Source organism: Oncorhynchus nerka, linkage group LG4 (genome assembly GCF_034236695.1).
Source record: "Oncorhynchus nerka isolate Pitt River linkage group LG4, Oner_Uvic_2.0, whole genome shotgun sequence".
Taxonomy (NCBI): Eukaryota; Metazoa; Chordata; class Actinopteri; order Salmoniformes; family Salmonidae; genus Oncorhynchus; species Oncorhynchus nerka.
The window spans coordinates 18,880,973-18,902,775 of record NC_088399.1 but is presented as its reverse complement, the minus strand read 5'-3'; the positions used below and the strand labels follow the sequence as shown (position 1 = coordinate 18,902,775).

The window sequence follows — 21,803 nt, the reverse complement described above, 5'->3', positions numbered from 1 at the left end:
CAGCCAATTCTGTCTGCATGTAGTACTTCAGAATCAGAGAGTCGATCTGCAGCCTGAATGGCCCTCTATACCCTTTATAGTGCACTATATTTGACTAGGGCCCATAGAGCTCTGGTCAAACGTAGTGCACTATGTAGGGAATAGGGTGGCATTTCAGACTCAGTGAGAGGGAGGTTGACTGCATGTCTGAAGCAAGGCCCTGGAGGAGACACAGTAACCGGAGGGTTAAAAACAATTTCCTCTCTACATGTCTCTCTAGAGGTTAAGTGGAGGAGAAGTGATACTCGTGGCAGCCTGCTGCCCACCGAAGACGCCCACAACGTTTGCAGAGCAAACGCAAAAGGTTAATGAGAATCAAAGGCACATAACTCTGGATTTCACGTTGAAAGGTAATAGAACTTGACAACCAGATCCAGACGAGACAAATACAACCTGGCAAACCGGTATAAGGTTACTGGCAGGTATAAATAAACACGAGGAAAAATCTAATAAAAAGGTATGAGAAAGTTACTTATCTGTTATTTGTCACTCAAATACTCTTACATCAGTAGTCAATTAATTAATGATTAATAAGACCAGTGGTGGATAAAGTACCCAATTGTCATACTTGAGTAAATGTGAAGATACCTTAATAGAAAATTACTCAAGTAAAAGTGAAAGTCACCCAGTATTATTCTACTTGAGTAAAAGTCTAAAAATATTTGGTTTTAAATATACTTAAGTATAAAAAGTAAATGTAATTGCTAAACTATACTTACGTATCAAAAGTAAAAGTATAAATTATTTCATTATTATTATTCTTTTTTGGGATAGCCAGGGGTACACTCCAACATTTGCAAATGAAGCATGTGTGTTTAGTGAGTCCGCCAGATCAGAGGCAATAGGGATGACCAGGGATGTTCTCTGTTTAGTGAGTCCGCCAGATCAGAGGCAATAGGGATGACCAGGGATGTTCTCTGTTTAGTGAGTCCGCCAGATCAGAGGCAATAGGGATGACCAGGGATGTTCTCTGTTTAGTGAGTCCGCCAGATCAGAGGCAGTAGGGATGACCAGGGATGTTCTCTGTTTAGTGAGTCCGCCAGATCAGAGGCAATAGGGATGACCAGGGATGTTCTCTTGATAAGTGTGTGAATTAGACAATTTTCTGTCCTGCTAAGCATTCAAAATGTATTTAGTACTTTTGAGTGCCAGGGAAAATGTATGGAGTAAAAAGTACATAATTTTCTTTAGGAATGTAGTAAAGTAAAAGTTGTCCAAATATAAATAGTAAAGTAAAGATACCCCACAAAACTACTTAAGTAGTACTTTCAATCATTTTTACTTAAGTACTTTACACCACTGAATAAGACCAACAGTCAACAGAAACAAATGCATTGCCTTGTAATCAACAAGGTTCCATGGTTCCTTGAGATGTGTATACAGTAGGCTGTGTTTAAATGGAAAACGGTGCTGTACTGAACAACTAATTGAAAAACAGGGAGGGGTTGGGTTGTGGGTTCAAAATGCACCGCTACACTTTAATAGGTCACTCACTGCTTCAAGCCACAGCCACCAAACCCACCACACCCACCAAACGGAGCAAACATACCACAAAGTCTGTTCAAGAATGTACAAAAACGTTTAGTGGAAACATATTCTGTACCAACCATTCCATACCAAAGCAAAAGTTAAATCGAACTAAACGCACTCCTGGAGTGTATTCATTATGCCGGTTCTGTTGAACAACATTTTGTCTGTTGTAAAATGTTTTGCAACAGAAACCGTTTACACCAAATGCTCTTCAAGATGACCAAAAAGCTGTTGGGGTTCTTAAACAGAAGTTGTTGTTTATTTTAATTGTATGGTTTTCACACGTTCCCATTCCAATCAAAATAGTCTGCGAAGTGTTTAGCACAAGCGTAAATGATTGATTCTTCTGTGTTCTAAAGTCCATGGGGTTCCTTCCAACTTCATTCAGACGCTTTTTGAAGAGAGACACAACTGAACTACAACTTCCGTTTAAGAGAAAAATGGAACTCAACAGCGTTTGGAGTAAACGGTTTCTGTTACAAAATGTTTTGCAACAGACTAAACATTTTGCAACAGAATCAGCATAACGAATACACTCCTAGTTTGAGTGGAATTGGAAGTGGGTGTGGCACTATGATGAGATGACATCTTGACTTCTTCCATATTCGTCACTTCCTATCAGTCTGTCCCTTTCTATCAGTCTGTCCATTACTATCAGTCTGTCCCTTTCTATCAGTCTGTCCCTTTCTATCAGTCTGTCCCTTACTATCAGTCTGTCCCTTTCTATCAGTCTGTCCCTTACTATCAGTCTGTCCCTTTCTATCAGTCTGTCCCTTTCTATCAGTCTGTCCCTTAATCAGTCTGTCCCTTTCTATCAGTCTGTCCCTTTCTATCAGTCTGTCCCTTTCTATCAGTCTGTCCCTTACTATCAGTCTGTCCCTTTCTATCAGTCTGTCCCTTTCTATCAGTCTGTCCCTTACTATCAGTCTGTCCCTTTCTATCAGTCTGTCCCTTTCTATCAGTCTGTCCCTTTCTATCAGTCTGTCCCTTACTATCAGTCTGTCCCTTTCTATCAGTCTGTCCCTTTCTATCAGTCTGTCCCCTTCTATCAGTCTGTCCCCTACTATCAGTCTGTCCCTTTCTATCAGTCTGTCCCTTTCTATCAGTTTGTCCCTTACTATCAGTCTGTCCCTTTCTATCAGTCTGTCCCTTTCTATCAGTCTGTCCCTTACTATCAGTCTGTCCCTTTCTATCAGTCTGTCCCTTTCTATCAGTCTGTCCCTTACTATCAGTCTGTCCCTTTCTATCAGTCTGTCCCTTTCTATCAGTCTGTCCCTTACTATCAGTCTGTCCCTTTCTATCAGTCTGTCCCTTTCTATCAGTCTGTCCCTTAATCAGTCTGTCCCTTTCTATCAGTCTGTCCCTTTCTATCAGTCTGTCCCCTACTATCAGTCTGTCCCTTTCTATCGGTCTGTCCCTTTCTATCAGTCTGTCCCTTACTATCAGTCTGTCCCTTTCTATCAGTCTGTCCCTTTCTATCAGTCTGTCCCTTACTATCAGTCTGTCCCTTTCTATCAGTCTGTCCCTTTCTATCAGTCTGTCCCTTTCTATCAGTCTGTCCCCTACTATCAGTCTGTCCCCTACTATCAGTCTGTCCCTTTCTATCAGTCTGTCCCTTTCTATCAGTTTGTCCCTTACTATCAGTCTGTCCCTTTCTATCAGTCTGTCCCTTTCTATCAGTCTGTCCCTTACTATCAGTCTGTCCCTTTCTATCAGTCTGTCCCTTTCTATCAGTCTGTCCCTTACTATCAGTCTGTCCCTTTCTATCAGTCTGTCCCTTTCTATTAGTCTGTCCCTTACTATCAGTCTGTCCCTTTCTAACAGTCTGTCCCTTACTATCAGTCTGTCCCTTACTTTCAGTCTGTCCCTTTCTATCAGTCTGTCCCTTTCTATCAGTCTGTCCCTTACTTTCAGTCTGTCCCTTGCTATCAGTATGTCCCTTTCTATCAGTCTGTCCCTTACTATCAGTCTGTCCCTTACTATCAGTCTGTCCCTTTCTATCAGTCTGTCCCTTACTTTCAGTCTGTCCCTTGCTATCAGTCTGTCCCTTTCTATCAGTCTGTCCCTTACTATCAGTCTGTCCCTTACTATCAGTCTGTCCCTTTCTATCAGTCTGTCCCTTACTTTCAGTCTGTCCCTTGCTATCAGTCTGTCCCTTTCTATCAGTCTGTCCCTTACTTTCAGTCTGTCCCTTGCTATCAGTCTGTCCCTTTCTATCAGTCTGTCCCTTACTATCAGTCTGTCCCTTTCTATCAGTCTGTCCCTTACTATCAGTGTGTCCCTTACTTTCAGTCTGTCCCTTACTTTCAGTCTGTCCCTTTCTATCAGTCTATCCCTTTCTATCAGTCTGTCCCTTACTTTCAGTCTGTCCCTTGCTATCAGTCTGTCCCTTTCTATCAGTCTGTCCCTTACTATCAGTCTGTCCCTTACTATCAGTCTGTCCCTTGCTATCAGTCTGTCCCTTTCTATCAGTCTGTCCCTTACTTTCAGTCTGTCCCTTACTTTCAGTCTGTCCCTTGCTATCAGTCTGTGCCTTTCTATCAGTCTGTCCCTTACTTTCAGTCTGTCCCTTGCTATCAGTCTGTCCCTTTCTATCAGTCTGTCCCTTACTTTCAGTCTGTCCCTTGCTATCAGTCTGCTATCAGTCTGTCCTTTCTATCAGTCTGTCCCTTTCTATCAGTCTGTCCCTTTCTATCAGTCTGTCCCTTTCTATCAGTTTCTATCAGTCTGTCCCTTTCTATCAGTCTGTCCCTTTCTATCAGTCTGTCCCTTTCTATCAGTCTGTCCCTTACTATCAGTCTGTCCCTTACTATCAGTCTGTCCCTTTCTAACAGTCTGTCTATCAGTCTGTCCCTTACTTTCAGTCTGTCCCTTTCTATCAGTCTGTCCTTTCTATCAGTCTGTCCCTTGCTTTCAGTCTGTCCCTTTGCTATCAGTCTGTCCGTTTCTATCAGTCTGTCCCTTTCTATCAGTCTGTCCCTTACTATCAGTCTGTCCCTTACTATCAGTCTGTCCCTTTCTATCAGTCTGTCCTTTCAGTCTGTCCCTATCAGTCTGTCCTTTACTATCAGTCTGTCCCTTTCTATCAGTCTGTCCCTTCACTTTCAGTCTGTCCTTTTTCTATCAGTCTGTCCCTTACTATCAGTCTGTCCCTTTCTATCAGTCTGTCCCTTTACTATCAGTCTGTCCCTTACTTCAGTCTGTCCCTTTCCAGTCTGTACTATCAGTCTGTCCCTTTCTATCAGTCTGTCCTTTCTATCAGTCTGTCCCTTGCTTTAGTCTTTCAGTCTGTCCCTTTCTATCAGTCTGTCCCTTTCTATCAGTCTCAGTCTGTCCCTTTACTATCAGTCTGTCCCTTACTATCAGTCTGTCCCTTTCTATCAGTCTCAGTCTGTCCCTTACTATCAGTCTGTCCCTTTCTATCAGTCTGTCAGTCCTTTACTATCAGTCTGTCCCTTTCTATCAGTCTGTCCCTTACTTTCAGTCTGTCCTTTCTATCAGTCTGTCCCTTTATCAGTCTGTCCCTTTACTATCAGTCTGTCCCTTTCTATCAGTCTGTCCCTTACTATCAGTCTGTCCCTTACTATCAGTCTGTCCTTTCTATCAGTCTGTCCCTTTCTATCAGTCTGTCCCTTACTATCAGTCTGTCCCTTACTATCAGTCTGTCCCTTACTTTCAGTCTGTCCCTTTACTATCAGTCTGTCCCTTTCTATCAGTCTGTCCCTTTCTATCAGTCTGTCCCTTACTTTCAGTCTGTCCCTTGCTATCAGTCTGTCTCAGTCCCTTACTATCAGTCTGTCCCTTACTATCAGTCTGTCCCTTGCTATCAGTCTGTCCCTTTCTATCAGTCTGTCCCTTACTTTCAGTCTGTCCCTTACTTTCAGTCTGTCCCTTGCTATCAGTCTGTCCCTTTCTATCAGTCTGTCCCTTACTTTCAGTCTGTCCCTTTCTATCAGTCTGTCCCTTACTATCAGTCTGTCCCTTGCTATCAGTCTGTCCGTTTCTATCAGTCTGTCCCTTTCTATCAGTCTGTCCCTTCAGTCTGTCCTTTCTATCAGTCTGTCTTACTATCAGTCTGTTTCTATCAGTCTGTCCTTTCTATCAGTCTGTTTCTATCAGTCTGTCCCTTTCAGTCTGTCTTTCTATCAGTCTGTCCCTTTCTATCAGTCTGTCCCTTACTTATCAGTCTGTCCCTTTTTCAGTCTGTCCCTTGCTATCAGTCTGTCCTTTCCATCAGTCTGTCCTTTACTATCAGTCTGTCCCTTACTATCAGTCTGTCCCTTTCTAACAGTCTGTCCTTTCTATCAGTCTGTCCCTTACTTTCAGTCTGTCCCTTTCTATCAGTCTGTCCCTTTCTATCAGTCTGTCCCTTACTTTCAGTCTGTCCCTTGCTATCAGTCTGTCCCTTTCTATCAGTCTGTCCCTTACTATCAGTCTGTCCCTTTCTATCAGTCTGTCCTTTTATCAGTCTGTCCCTTGCTATCAGTCTGTCCCTTTCTATCAGTCTGTCCCTTACTATCAGTCTGTCCTTTACTATCAGTCTGTCCCTTACTATCAGTCTGTCCCTTTCTATCAGTCTGTCCCTTACTTTCAGTCTGTCCCTTGCTATCAGTCTGTCCCTTTATATCAGTCTGTCCCTTACTATCAGTCTGTCCCTTTCTATCAGTCTGTCCCTTACTATCAGTGTGTCCCTTACTTTCAGTCTGTCCCTTGCTATCAGTCTGTCCCTTTCTATCAGTCTGTCCCTTACTTTCAGTCTGTCCTTGCTATCAGTCTGTCCGTTTCTATCAGTCTGTCCTTTCTATCAGTCTGTCCTTTCTATCAGTCTGTCCCTTTCTATCAGTTTCTATCAGTCTGTCCCTTTCTATCAGTCTGTCCCTTTCTATCAGTCTGTCCCTTACTTTCAGTCTGTCCCTTGCTATAAGTCTGTCCTTTCTATCAGTCTGTCCCTTACTATCAGTCTGTTTACTATCAGTCTGTCCCTACTATCAGTCTGTCCCTTACTTTCAGTCTGTCCCTTTCTATCAGTCTGTCCTTTCTATCAGTCTGTCCCTTACTATCAGTCTGTCCCTTACTATCAGTCTGTCCTTTCTTACTATCAGTCTGTCCCTTTCTATCAGTCTGTCCCTTACTTTCAGTCTGTCCCTTGCTATCAGTCTGTCCCTTTCTATCAGTCTGTCCTTACTATCAGTCTGTCCCTTTCTATCAGTCTGTCCCTTACTATCAGTGTGTCCCTTACTTTCAGTCTGTCCCTTACTTTCAGTCTGTCCCTTTCTATCAGTCTATCCCTTTCTATCAGTCTGTCCCTTACTTTCAGTCTGTCCCTTGCTATCAGTCTGTCCTTTCTATCAGTCTGTCCCTTTCTATCAGTCTGTCCCTTACTATCAGTCTGTCCCTTGCTATCAGTCTGTCCCTTTCTATCAGTCTGTCCCTTACTTTCAGTCTGTCCCAGTCTTACTTTCAGTCTGTCCCTTACTTTCAGTCTGTCCCTTGCTATCAGTCTGTGCCTTTCTATCAGTCTGTCCCTTACTTTCAGTCTGTCCCTTACTTTCAGTCTGTCCCTTGCTATCAGTCTGTCCTTTCTATCAGTCTGTCCCTTACTTTCAGTCTGTCCCTTGCTATCAGTCTGTCCGTTTCTATCAGTCTGTCCTTTCTATCAGTCTGTCCCTTACTATCAGTCTGTCCCTTACTATCAGTCTGTCCCTTTCTATCAGTCTGTCCTTACTATCAGTCTGTCCTTTCTATCAGTCTGTCCCTTACTTTCAGTCTGTCCCTTACTTTCAGTCTGTCCCTTACTTTCAGTCTGTCCCTTGCTATCAGTCTGTGCCTTTCTATCAGTCTGTCCCTTACTTTCAGTCTGTCCCTTACTTTCAGTCTGTCCCTTGCTATCAGTCTGTCCCTTTCTATCAGTCTGTCCCTTACTTTCAGTCTGTCCCTTGCTATCAGTCTGTCCGTTTCTATCAGTCTGTCCCTTTCTATCAGTCTGTCCCTTACTATCAGTCTGTCCCTTACTATCAGTCTGTCCCTTTCTATCAGTCTGTCCCTTACTATCAGTCTGTCCCTTTCTATCAGTCTGTCCCTTTCTATCAGTCTGTCCCTTACTATCAGTCTGTCCCTTTCTATCAGTCTGTCCCTTTCTATCAGTCTGTCCCTTTCTATCAGTCTGTCCCTTACTATCAGTCTGTCCCTTACTATCAGTCTGTCCCTTTCTATCAGTCTGTCCCTTACTTTCAGTCTGTCCCTTGCTATCAGTCTGTCCCTTTCTATCAGTCTGTCCCTTACTATCAGTCTGTCCCTTTCTATCAGTCTGTCCCTTACTTTCAGTCTGTCCCTTGCTATCAGTCTGTCCGTTTCTATCAGTCTGTCCCTTTCTATCAGTCTGTCCCTTACTATCAGTCTGTCCCTTACTATCAGTCTGTCCCTTTCTATCAGTCTGTCCCTTACTATCAGTCTGTCCCTTACTTTCAGTCTGTCCCTTTCTATCAGTCTGTCCCTTTCTATCAGTCTGTCCCTTACTTTCAGTCTGTCCCTTGCTATCAGTCTGTCCCTTTCTATCAGTCTGTCCTTACTATCAGTCTGTCCCTTACTATCAGTCTGTCCTTTCTATCAGTCTGTCCCTTACTTTCAGTCTGTCCTTGCTATCAGTCTGTCCCTTTCTATCAGTCTGTCCCTTACTATCAGTCTGTCCCTTACTATCAGTCTGTCCCTTTCTATCAGTCTGTCCCTTACTTTCAGTCTGTCCCTTGCTATCAGTCTGTCCCTTTCTATCAGTCTGTCCCTTACTTTCAGTCTGTCCCTTGCTATCAGTCTGTCCCTTTCTATCAGTCTGTCCCTTACTATCAGTCTGTCCCTTTCTATCAGTCTGTCCCTTACTATCAGTGTGTCCCTTACTTTCAGTCTGTCCCTTACTTTCAGTCTGTCCCTTTCTATCAGTCTATCCCTTTCTATCAGTCTGTCCCTTACTTTCAGTCTGTCCCTTGCTATCAGTCTGTCCCTTTCTATCAGTCTGTCCCTTACTATCAGTCTGTCCCTTACTATCAGTCTGTCCCTTGCTATCAGTCTGTCCCTTTCTATCAGTCTGTCCCTTACTTTCAGTCTGTCCCTTACTTTCAGTCTGTCCCTTGCTATCAGTCTGTGCCTTTCTATCAGTCTGTCCCTTACTTTCAGTCTGTCCCTTGCTATCAGTCTGTCCCTTTCTATCAGTCTGTCCCTTACTTTCAGTCTGTCCCTTGCTATCAGTCTGTCCGTTTCTATCAGTCTGTCCCTTTCTATCAGTCTGTCCCTTTCTATCAGTCTGTCCCTTTCTATCAGTTTCTATCAGTCTGTCCCTTTCTATCAGTCTGTCCCTTTCTATCAGTCTGTCCCTTTCTATCAGTCTGTCCCTTTCTATCAGTCTGTCCCTTTCTATCAGTCTGTCCCTTACTATCAGTCTGTCCCTTACTATCAGTCTGTCCCTTTCTAACAGTCTGTCCCTTACTATCAGTCTGTCCCTTACTTTCAGTCTGTCCCTTTCTATCAGTCTGTCCCTTTCTATCAGTCTGTCCCTTGCTTTCAGTCTGTCCCTTGCTATCAGTCTGTCCGTTTCTATCAGTCTGTCCCTTTCTATCAGTCTGTCCCTTACTATCAGTCTGTCCCTTACTATCAGTCTGTCCCTTTCTATCAGTCTGTCCCTTACTATCAGTCTGTCCCTTACTATCAGTCTGTCCCTTTCTATCAGTCTGTCCCTTACTTTCAGTCTGTCCCTTTCTATCAGTCTGTCCCTTACTATCAGTCTGTCCCTTTCTAACAGTCTGTCCCTTACTATCAGTCTGTCCCTTACTTTCAGTCTGTCCCTTTCTATCAGTCTGTCCCTTTCTATCAGTCTGTCCCTTACTTTCAGTCTGTCCCTTGCTATCAGTCTGTCCGTTTCTATCAGTCTGTCCTTTCTATCAGTCTGTCCCTTACTATCAGTCTGTCCCTTACTATCAGTCTGTCCCTTTCTATCAGTCTGTCCCTTACTATCAGTCTGTCCCTTACTATCAGTCTGTCCCTTTCTATCAGTCTGTCCCTTACTTTCAGTCTGTCCCTTGCTATCAGTCTGTCCCTTTCTATCAGTCTGTCCCTTACTATCAGTCTGTCCCTTACTATCAGTCTGTCCCTTACTATCAGTCTGTCCCTTTCTATCAGTCTGTCCCTTACTATCAGTCTGTCCCTTACTATCAGTCTGTCCCTTACTTTCAGTCTGTCCCTTTCTATCAGTCTATCCCTTTCTATCAGTCTGTCCCTTACTTTCAGTCTGTCCCTTGCTATCAGTCTGTCCCTTTCTATCAGTCTGTCCCTTACTATCAGTCTGTCCCTTACTATCAGTCTGTCCCTTGCTATCAGTCTGTCCCTTTCTATCAGTCTGTCCCTTACTTTCAGTCTGTCCCTTACTTTCAGTCTGTCCCTTGCTATCAGTCTGTGCCTTTCTATCAGTCTGTCCCTTACTTTCAGTCTGTCCCTTGCTATCAGTCTGTCCCTTTCTATCAGTCTGTCCCTTACTTTCAGTCTGTCCCTTGCTATCAGTCTGTCCCTTTCTATCAGTCTGTCCCTTTCTATCAGTCTGTCCCTTTCTATCAGTTTCTATCAGTCTGTCCCTTTCTATCAGTCTGTCCCTTTCTATCAGTCTGTCCCTTACTTTCAGTCTGACCCTTGCTATAAGTCTGTCCCTTTCCATCAGTCTGTCCCTTACTATCAGTCTGTCCCTTACTATCAGTCTGTCCCTTTCTAACAGTCTGTCCCTTACTATCAGTCTGTCCCTTACTTTCAGTCTGTCCCTTTCTATCAGTCTGTCCCTTTCTATCAGTCTGTCCCTTACTTTCAGTCTGTCCCTTGCTATCAGTCTGTCCCTTTCTATCAGTCTGTCCCTTACTATCAGTCTGTCCCTTTCTATCAGTCTGTCCCTTACGTTCAGTCTGTCCCTTGCTATCAGTCTGTCCCTTTCTATCAGTCTGTCCCTTACTATCAGTCTGTCCCTTACTATCAGTCTGTCCCTTACTATCAGTCTGTCCCTTTCTATCAGTCTGTCCCTTACTTTCAGTCTGTCCCTTGCTATCAGTCTGTCCCTTTATATCAGTCTGTCCCTTACTATCAGTCTGTCCCTTTCTATCAGTCTGTCCCTTACTATCAGTGTGTCCCTTACTTTCAGTCTGTCCCTTGCTATCAGTCTGTCCCTTTCTATCAGTCTGTCCCTTACTTTCAGTCTGTCCCTTGCTATCAGTCTGTCCGTTTCTATCAGTCTGTCCCTTTCTATCAGTCTGTCCCTTTCTATCAGTCTGTCCCTTTCTATCAGTTTCTATCAGTCTGTCCCTTTCTATCAGTCTGTCCCTTTCTATCAGTCTGTCCCTTACTTTCAGTCTGTCCCTTGCTATAAGTCTGTCCCTTTCTATCAGTCTGTCCCTTACTATCAGTCTGTCCCTTACTATCAGTCTGTCCCTTTCTAACAGTCTGTCCCTTACTATCAGTCTGTCCCTTACTTTCAGTCTGTCCCTTTCTATCAGTCTGTCCCTTTCTATCAGTCTGTCCCTTACTATCAGTCTGTCCCTTACTATCAGTCTGTCCCTTACTATCAGTCTGTCCCTTTCTATCAGTCTGTCCCTTACTTTCAGTCTGTCCCTTGCTATCAGTCTGTCCCTTTCTATCAGTCTGTCCCTTACTATCAGTCTGTCCCTTTCTATCAGTCTGTCCCTTACTTTCAGTCTGTCCCTTACTTTCAGTCTGTCCCTTTCTATCAGTCTATCCCTTTCTATCAGTCTGTCCCTTACTTTCAGTCTGTCCCTTGCTATCAGTCTGTCCCTTTCTATCAGTCTGTCCCTTACTATCAGTCTGTCCCTTACTATCAGTCTGTCCCTTGCTATCAGTCTGTCCCTTTCTATCAGTCTGTCCCTTACTTTCAGTCTGTCCCTTACTTTCAGTCTGTCCCTTACTTTCAGTCTGTCCCTTGCTATCAGTCTGTGCCTTTCTATCAGTCTGTCCCTTACTTTCAGTCTGTCCCTTACTTTCAGTCTGTCCCTTGCTATCAGTCTGTCCCTTTCTATCAGTCTGTCCCTTACTTTCAGTCTGTCCCTTGCTATCAGTCTGTCCGTTTCTATCAGTCTGTCCCTTTCTATCAGTCTGTCCCTTACTATCAGTCTGTCCCTTACTATCAGTCTGTCCCTTTCTATCAGTCTGTCCCTTACTATCAGTCTGTCCCTTTCTATCAGTCTGTCCCTTACTATCAGTCTGTCCCTTACTATCAGTCTGTCCCTTTCTAACAGTCTGTCCCTTACTATCAGTCTGTCCCTTACTTTCAGTCTGTCCCTTTCTATCAGTCTGTCCTTTCTATCAGTCTGTCCCTTACTTTCAGTCTGTCCCTTGCTATCAGTCTGTCCCTTTCTATCAGTCTGTCCCTTACTATCAGTCTGTCCCTTACTATCAGTCTGTCCCTTACTATCAGTCTGTCCCTTTCTAACAGTCTGTCCCTTACTATCAGTCTGTCCCTTACTTTCAGTCTGTCCCTTTCTATCAGTCTGTCCCTTTCTATCAGTCTGTCCCTTACTTTCAGTCTGTCCCTTGCTATCAGTCTGTCCCTTTCTATCAGTCTGTCCCTTACTATCAGTCTGTCCCTTACTTTCAGTCTGTCCCTTGCTATCAGTCTGTCCCTTTCTATCAGTCTGTCCCTTACTATCTGTCTGTCCCTTACTATCAGTCTGTCCCTTGCTATCAGTCTATTCCTAGGCTTTGTTCTAGTAGTGAACCTGAGTGTTGAGTCATTCTGGACCCACCTATGCTGTTTTAAATTGGCCGTGCAGCTCCGCACAATAACTGGCCGACAGACCCAATTAATCACGCTCAATACGCTCAGTCTTCTAAACGCTAAGACACACACACACACACACACACACACACACACACACACACACACACACACAGCTGTTCTACACGCAATCTAATTGAAAGTGTCTCGGACTGAGAGGGTGGGATAAGAGGGCCGACTGTAGGATTAGGAAAATGACTTCAAATGGGTTTTGTGTTGCAGCAGAAAACACACAGAGGTGGGGATTTTAAGTACATTACAAATATAGTTTGAACAGTGAGAATTGCCACTGTTTATGACACCCAACCTCCTGCGATGCATCGATACGATTTTTGGTTTTCGTTGACTGAATATGGTGTGCAGTACAGCGAGTGAAAAGTGCAGAGTTTATTTTACTTTCATTGTGTGTACGCTAAGGTAAACATCATTTTGTTGAAAGCAAAATATCCTGAAGTGCTCTCCTGAATGGGATAATTGATGGGATGGTAAAGAAAGTATGGAATATGGAATTAAAGCATAATATTTTCTCTGGCAGCAGTTTCACTGACCACTCTGTGTCCTGCAGCCTTTTGCTCTCTCTGTTTTCTATCTCTATTTCACCAGGAACTTGTGAAGAAAAAGAGAATTTAAAAAATAATGTTTTTCCATGTTATAGAAGAGTTATAGGAGAGGTAAAGGTCCGGGTTCTAAGTGATGTGTGCGGTCCAAGGTTTAAGGCTACACACACACACACACACACACATGCGCACGCACATGCACGCACACACGCGCACCCTGAAGATCTACAGTACTCTACGGTGTCATGGTAGTGTCTTACATACTGTAAAAGAGAAATATGCCTCTTTTTCCTAAATAGTTTATTTTCCGTCTGTGTTTTCACGACCCTTTGACCTTGACTGAAGAATAGTCATGAGACATGGGAATGAATCAGAGAGAGTGAGTAAAGAGCATGTAAAGAGAGAGAGAGAGGTTCCCCCAGCCACATTTATAATTCACACAGGCACAAATCACCTGAGGGCCCAGTATGAAAGTGTCTCAACAGCACTCAAGGGTGTGATTGATAAAGCTTCTTCCACTTTCCGCAACGCAGAAGTGTTTATCTCCACCCTGCTAGCACGAAAATACTTTCACCCTGCCACCATACAGTGGGTGAATGCAAGAGACTGTGCCTCAAAACCTAATGTATACCTGGCTCACCACTCCACCCTGGACTTGAACAGCCTTTACGACCAGGTCCACCGAAACAAGGCAGCAATCCTAACTTTTGCCAGGACCCTGAATGACATCACTCTCAACCTTAGCCTCAGCACCTCACAGGAACAACAGAGCAACGGACACCCCGCACAGAACAGCGAGACACCGTCCCAGACCTGCAAGACCCCCTCCCGAAGTACCTGCACTGTGAGAACACACACAAAGAGGACCTACACCCAGACCACAGCATCACCAGCCACACCCCAACCAGCCAAGACCACCCCAAGCAAACCCTAGCCACACCCTATATAGGCTCCCCCATATCATACTTATGCCCCTTCTACCCACCCCATGCCCCACGTGGCAAGGACCGCAACATGACAGCAGGACATATGCCCAGGCTGGTAACAGAGCAACAGGCCCAACCCCCACTATTACACCCGCCCAAACCCATCCTGCAACCTGAGAGGTTTGTATCAGATGCTCAACATGCTCTGCTCACACCTACTGTGATGGTCCAGGCCTAAACTACACAAAAACAACACTAGACAGTATGGAACACAAAGCTTTTACTGTCTCATCCTGGAATATACAAGGTCTGAGGTCATCTGGCTTTGGCCTAATAAGCAGGAACCCAGACTTCATCAAATACATTAGAAATACAGGCATTGTCATCCTACAAGAGACATGGTATAAAGGAGACGGACCCACTGGTTGCCCTCTAGGTTACAGAGAGCTGGTAGTCCCATCCACCAAACTACTAGGTGTGAAACAGGAAAGAGACTCGGGGGGTATGCTAAATTGGTATAGAGCAGACCTAACCCTCTCAAAACAGGAACAACAGTTCAATCCAGTTTCATAATATGACCATATTTCCAGCTGCTTGCCGTCGTTTTGAAATAATTGCAAAAAAAAACAGGCCTTATTTTTGTACATTTTTCGCTCTGCCAGCTCCTATTAGTTGTATTAAGCACTGTGACACCAACTCGCCTTCCGAACGTTCTATTCCCAGCTTAATGTTCAAAATCACAATGCCTGCTTCGCTATTGTTGGCAATGAGACGTGCTCACGTTGTTTTATAGTTCAAATGTAAACAACAAAAATAATTGCAACTCTGTGTTCTTCCCATTGTTTCCTATGGGGGAAATATAGGCATGTCTGTCTATTTCACCAAATATCTCGCAATGTGTATTTTGGGATACTTTTCAAGTCGGGTGTAACCGGTGTGAAATGGCTAGCTAGTTAGCGGGTGCACGTTAATAGCATTTCAATCGGTGACGTCACTCGCTCAGAGACCTTGAAGTAGTTGTTCCCCTTGCTCTGCACGGTGCCACAGCTTTTGTGGAGCGATGGGTAACGATGTTTCAAGGGTGGCTGTTGTCTATGTGTGCAGAGGGTCCCTGGTTCGAGCCCAGGTAGTGGTGAGGAGAGGGATAGAAGCAAAACTGTAACACGGGCACCATTTTAATCAGGAGAATCTCCTCTTTGAAATTATGTAAGTCTGGGCAGTGAGCTCATTTGTCATCGATCGCAAGACAAGTTATATACGTTTTTATTTTCCCTACTTTTTCATTACGCAGACATAAGCACAGTTGCCACCATCGAGGTGCGGAATTCTAAGCATCACTCCAGTCAAAACAGGTTCTGCGAACATTCCATACCATTCATTTGCTATGGGCTCGCGCTAGTGTTCCAGTTTAGCCAAGCCGTTTTTCAGCGTTGGGTGAATTTTGACTCATTCTCTTGTCCAGCCTATAGATAGCCAGAGCGAATTTACAAAAGCACCCGAATGTCCATTGAGAAAGCACAACGACTATACCATTTAGCTAAGCTAAGATTGACGAGAATAATCAGGTCAATAAACGTTGGGTAGTTAGATAGTTCATTTACTGGCAAGTTTGATGTATAACTACTATCGTTAGGTAGCTAGCTAACATACCGGTACATACTGTAATGATATGCTATGTGGTTCGTAAGGACAGCCAACATAACTTGTAAGGTCATTTATTTGAAAAGTTATTACTTTATTACATTGAGTAGCAAGCTACCTCTTGGTTGTTAGGGCAAATCTGGTCTGTGATAGGAGTTTTTTTTCTCACACCTAGCTCAGATATTAGACTATTCTTTAGTGAAGATTGAATAGTCTATTGTTCAGCTATTAGCCCTCCTCCCCAACTTGCAACAAATTGCTGTTCCCATCTCATTCCTTTCCCTCTTCCACGTGTCATCATTCATCATTATCATCATCATTATGATCATCATTCTCAGTGCAGGCAGGATATGGCAGCATCTTCAGTTGTGCATGAAGAATTGTGCATACAGTAGCACGTTTGTATGAAGGTGTGGTTATTCTCAGGCAAATTGTTATGTGCTATGGAGGTACATTTGTGTCTTTTCGTCAAGAGCAAAACCTTTTTATTTTCAATCAAAAATAATTGTTCTGAAAGCAACTTTTTTCAAACACAAAGGAAGTCAAAGCGAACACCTGTGAACATGGCATCTCAGGTAAGCAGCACTGGGCTGTATTGACGGATCCTAAAGATGGCATCTCATCAGGTAAGCAGCACTGGGCTGTATTGACGGATCCTAAAGATGGCATCTCATCAGGTAAGCAGCACTGGGCTGTATTGACGGATCCTAAAGATGGCATCTCATCAGGTAAGCAGCACTGGGCTGTATTGACGGATCCTAAAAATGGCATCTCATCAGGTAAGCAGCACTGGGCTGTATTGATCCTAAAGATGGATCCTAAAGATGGCATCTCATCAGGTAAGCAGCACTGGGCTGTATTGACGGATCCTAAAGATGGCATCTCATCAGGTAAGCAGCACTGGGCTGTATTGACGGATCCTAAAGATGGCATCTCATCAGGTAAGCAGCACTGGGCTGTATTGACGGATCCTAAAGATGGCATCTCATCAGGTAAGCAGCACTGGGCTGTATTGACGGATCCTAAAGATGGCATCTCATCAGGTAAGCAGCACTGGGCTGTATTGACGGATCCTAAAGATGGATGGCATCTCATCTAAAGATGGCATCTCAAGCAGCACTGGGCTGTATTGACGGATCCTAAAGATGGCATCTCATCAGGTAAGCAGCACTGGGCTGTATTGACGGATCCTAAAGATGGCATCTCATCAGGTAAGCAGCACTGGGCTGTATTGACGGATCCTAAAGATGGCATCTCAGGTAAGCAGCACTGGGCTGTATTGACGGATCCTAAAGATGCTATCTGCTGATTTAGATTGAACGGTCATATCTCAGTTATTGTTTTCATATCGATAAAAAATAAGCTGTTTTCTTTACTTTCAGAGAGCGAGCTGATCAAGGGGTTGAAAAGATAGATATTGCCTGATGTTTATTGTCCAAGGAACAGGCCGTGGAAGCTTTATTGCTAGCAAAAGTGTCCATAACCAGAGGTAATTAAACTGTTCTGTGTTCGTTTTCTCCAACTCTGCCTGTCTTGTTGTACATGGAACCTGTCTCATATGCATTAATTTAAAAACCCATAAGATGTCAGGTGCTAAGTTTCAGATTTACACCACATTAACACAGCCATTTTCAATGGACTATCTGTTGCTATCTGTTGCTGCCAAGTCATGATTTCCCTGGGGGTTAGCCTTGCAATAACCAAGTGGTGAGACACATAGCCCTCTATATTTAAATGTTTCAGGTCCACTCTGATAGGTGTCTGCGACACATACAGTATCTTCTATTGACATTATCTTCTACTGTTTGTCCTCATGTGTCTGTTTTTCAGCATAAAGTACTCTGTAGCCACTTAGTGTGGACACCAGGTGAGACCACACACACACAATAACGGTCTCTCTTCTTCACTTCATCCCTCTCCCCTTCTCCCTAAATCCTCTAGGTTATATCAGCTGTTTTGGTGAACCTCTCCCACATCTGAACTGACTGACACAGAGGGCACAGCATGATCATAGGTGAGATGTTACTTGGTCGGGTTAACAGGAAGTATTATTAAAAATATGCTTTACATTGAAATACAGACAGAGATGTAGCAGTCCCAGAGTTAATGATCCAAGGTCAGTTTTGCATTTCACCTCCTGGTTAAGATGACTGACCATGTTAGAATTAAAAAAAATAAGGCTTAATCATGTTCTCTCTCTATCCATCTGTCACTCGTCTGCAGATATATTTTGATGTGAGAGAAGAAGCCCTTTCTGTCTTCTACACCTCTCGCCCCACCTCATCTTTCTGTGTTCTACACCTCTCGCCCCACCTCGTCTTTCTGTCTTCTACACCTCTCGCCCCACCTCGTCTTTCTGTCTTCTACACCTCTCGCCCCACCTCGTCTTTCTGTCTTCTACACCTCTCGCCCCACCTCATCTTTCTGTCTTCTACACCTCTCGCCCCACCTCATCTTTCTGTCTTCTACACCTCTCGCCCCACCTCATCTTTCTGTCTTCTACACCTCTCGCCCCACCTCGTCTTTCTGTCTTCTACACCTCTCGCCCCACCTCGTCTTTCTGTCTTCTACACCTCTCGCCCCACCTCGTCTTTCTGTCTTCTACACCTCTCGCCCCACCTCGTCTTTCTGTCTTCTACACCTCTCGCCCCACCTCGTCTTTCTGTCTTCTACACCTCTCGCCCCACCTCGTCTTTCTGTCTTCTACACCTCTCGCCCCACCTCGTCTTTCTGTCTTCTACACCTCTCGCCCCACCTCGTCTTTCTGTCTTCTACACCTCTCGCCCCACCTCGTCTTTCTGTCTTCTACACCTCTCCCCACCTCATCTTTCTGTCTTCTACACCTCTCGCCCCACCTCGTCTTTCTGTCTTCTACACCTCTCGCCCCACCTCGTCTTTCTGTCTTCTACACCTCTCGCCCCACCTCGTCTTTCTGTCTTCTACACCTCTCGCCCCACCTCATCTTTCTGTCTTCTACACCTCTCGCCCCACCTCATCTTTCTTCCTTGTTTTATAATGCACACCACATGTGCATTGAAGTACAGATTGAACTTGTATTTATAATATAGTATTACAATTATCATAATTATTATGCATTTATGTAACTTTTTTCAATAAAGCATTTCACATTCACCACTGGTTGAAATGAAATATCTCATTGAAATACTATCCTGTGTCCTCAGATTAATGCAGATGAAAGGAGTTAGATATGCATCGTTTTTTTCTGTATATACAGTTGAAGTTGGAAGATTACATACACCTTAGCCAAATACATTTAAACTCAGTTTTTCACAATTCCTGACATTTAATCTGAGTAAAAATTCAGTTCTGCCCACAAATGTTCTCTAGGATTGACTTCAGGGCTTTGTGATGGCCACTCCAATACCTTGACTTTGTTGTCCTTAACCTGTTTTGGAGGTTTTTGTTCGGAATTTTGGATGACTGACGTGCCCAAAGTAAACTGTATGTTATTCAGGCCCAGAAGCTAGGGTATGCATATACTTGGTAGCATTGGATAGAAAAAACTCTGAAGTTTCTGAAACTGTTAAAATACTGCCTGTGAGTATAACAGAACTGATATGGCAGGCATAAACCTGAGGAAAATCCATCCGGAATAAAAAAAAATTAGGTCACAGTCCATTTCAGTGCTGGCCTATTGGAAAAACAAATAGATAGGACCCAGATTGCAGTTCCTATGGCTTCCACTAGATGTCAACCGTCTTTAGAAAGGGTTTCAGGCTTGTTTTTTTTTTAAATTAGCAAGTAGTTGGAAGAACTACAAGGTTTCTCTCATTAGAAAAGTTGTCTTGTTGGCACGTGAATGAGGTGCGCGCTCTTCGTTATTTATCTTCCTTATTGAACATACTATTCTCCGTCCTAAATGTTATCCTTTATATAGATATTAGAGTACCTGAGCATTAATTAGAAGCATTGTTTGACTTGTTTGGATGAGTTTGTATGCATGTTGAATGAGTGGATTACTGAGAACATTGGCACCAAATAAACAGACTTTTTTCCATATGAAGAAGGACTTTATCGAACAAAATGAACATTCATTATGTAGCTGGGACCCTTGGGATTGCAAACAGAAGAAGATCTTCAAAGGTAAGTGATTTATTTAATCGCTATTTGTGATTTTGTGATGCCTGTGCTGGTTGAAAAAGTATTTTGGTGTGGGACGCTGTCCTCAGATAATCACATGGTATGCTTTCGCCGTAAAATCTGACAACGCGGTTGTATTAACAAGAAGTTCAGCTTTTAAATTATGTATGACACTTTTATTTTCATGAATGTTTAATATTATGATTTTTGTATTTTGAATTTTGCGCTCTGCAATTTCACCGGATGTTGTCGTAGGTGCCCCGCTAGCGGTTCATGCGCCAAAAGAGGTTTATGCCATTTTGCCACAACTTTGGAAGTATGCTTGGGGTCATTGTCCATTTGGAAGACCCACTTGCGACCAAGCTTTAACTTCCTGACTGATGTCTTGAGATGTTGCTTTTTTTTCCCTACCTCATGATGCCATGTATTTTGTGAAGTGCACCAGCCCCTCCTGCAGCAAAGCACCCCCACAACATGATGCTGCCACCCGTGTGCTTCACGTTGGGATGGTGTTCTTTGGCTTGCAAGCCTCCTCCTTTTCCTCCAAACATAATGATGGTCATTATGGCCAAACAGTTCTATTTTTGTTTCGTCAGACCAGAGGACATTTCTCCAAAAAGTATGATATTTGTCCCCATGTGCAGTTGCAAACTGTTGTCTGGCTATTTTATGGCGGTTTTGGAGCAGTGGTTTCTTCGTTGCTGAGTGGCCTTTCAGGTTATGTCGATATAGGACTCATTTTACTGTGGATATAGATACTTTTGTACCTGTTTCCTCCAGCATCTTCACAAGGTCCTTTGCTGTTGTTCTGGGATTGATTTGCACTTTTTGCACCAAAGAACGTGTCTCCTTCCTGAGCAGTATGACGGCTGCGTGATCCCATGGCATTTATACTTCAAATCAAATGTATTTATATAGCGCTTCGTACATCAGCTGATATCTCAAAGTGCTGTACAGAAACCCAGCCTAAAACCCCAAACAGCAAGCAATGCAGGTGTAGAAGCACGGTGGCAAGGAAAAACTCCATAGAAAGGCCAAAACCTAGGAAGAAACCTAGAGAGGAACCAGGCTATGAGGGGTGGCCAGTCCTCTTCTGGATGTGCCAGGTGGAGATTATAACAGTACATGGCCAAGATGTTCAAATGTTCATAAATGACCAGAATGGTCAAATAATAATCACAGGCAGAACAGTTGAAACTGGAGCAGTAGCACGGCCAGGTGGACTGGGGATAGCAAGGAGTCATCATGCCAGATATGGTCCTAGGGCTCAGGTCCTCCGAGAGAGAGAAAGAAAGAGAGAATTAGAGAGAGTATACTTAAATTCACACAGGACACCGGATATGACAGGAGAAGTACTCCAGATATAACAAACTGACCCTAGCCCCCCGACAAATAAACTACTGCAGCATAAATACTGGAGGCTGAGACAGGAGGGGTCAGGAGACACTGTGGCCCCATCTGATGATACCCCCGGACAGGGCCAAACAGGAAGGATATAACCCCACCCACTTTGCCAAAGCACAGCCCCCACACCACTAGAGGGATATCTTCAACCACCAACTTACCATCCTGAGACAAGGCCGAGTATAGCCCACAAAGATCTCCGCCACGGCACAACCCAAGGGGGGGCGCCAACCCAGACAGGAAGATCACATCAGTGACTCAACCCACTCAAGTGACGCACCCCTCCCTCCTAGGGATGCACCCCTCCTACTTGCGTACTATTGTTTGTTCAGATTAACGTGGTACCTTCAGGCATTTGGAAATTGCCCCCATGGATGAACCAGACTTGTGGAGGTCTACAATTTTGTTTCTGAGGTCTTGGCTGATTTCTTTTGATTTTACCATAATGTCAAGCAAATAGGCACTGAGTTTGAATGTAGGCCTTGAAATACATCCACAGGTACACCTTCAATTGACTCAAATGATGTCAATTAGCCTATCAGAAGCTTCTAAAAATGATGACCTCATTTCCTGGAATTTTCCAAGCTGTTTAAAGGCACAGTCAAGTTAGTGTATGTAAACTTCTGACCCACTGGATTTGTGATACAGTGAACTATAAGTGGAATAATCTTTCTGTAAACAACTGTTGGAAAAATTACTTGTGTCGTGCACAAAGTAGATGTCCTAACCGACTTGCCAAAACTATAGTTTGTTAACAGGAAATTTGTGGTGGTTGAAAAATGAGTTTTAATG

General features: G+C 43.8%; 1 long non-coding RNA gene across 1 annotated transcript; it reads left to right on the top strand.

Moving 5' to 3' along the window:
• Positions 1–337: 337 nt before the first annotated feature.
• LOC115126399 (uncharacterized) lies at positions 338–20,195 on the top strand. The gene is made up of 3 exons (XR_010463604.1): positions 338–496; positions 16,889–16,995; positions 17,448–20,195. It is a non-coding gene; the product is annotated as an uncharacterized LOC115126399 (long non-coding RNA).
• Positions 20,196–21,803: the final 1,608 nt, after the last annotated feature.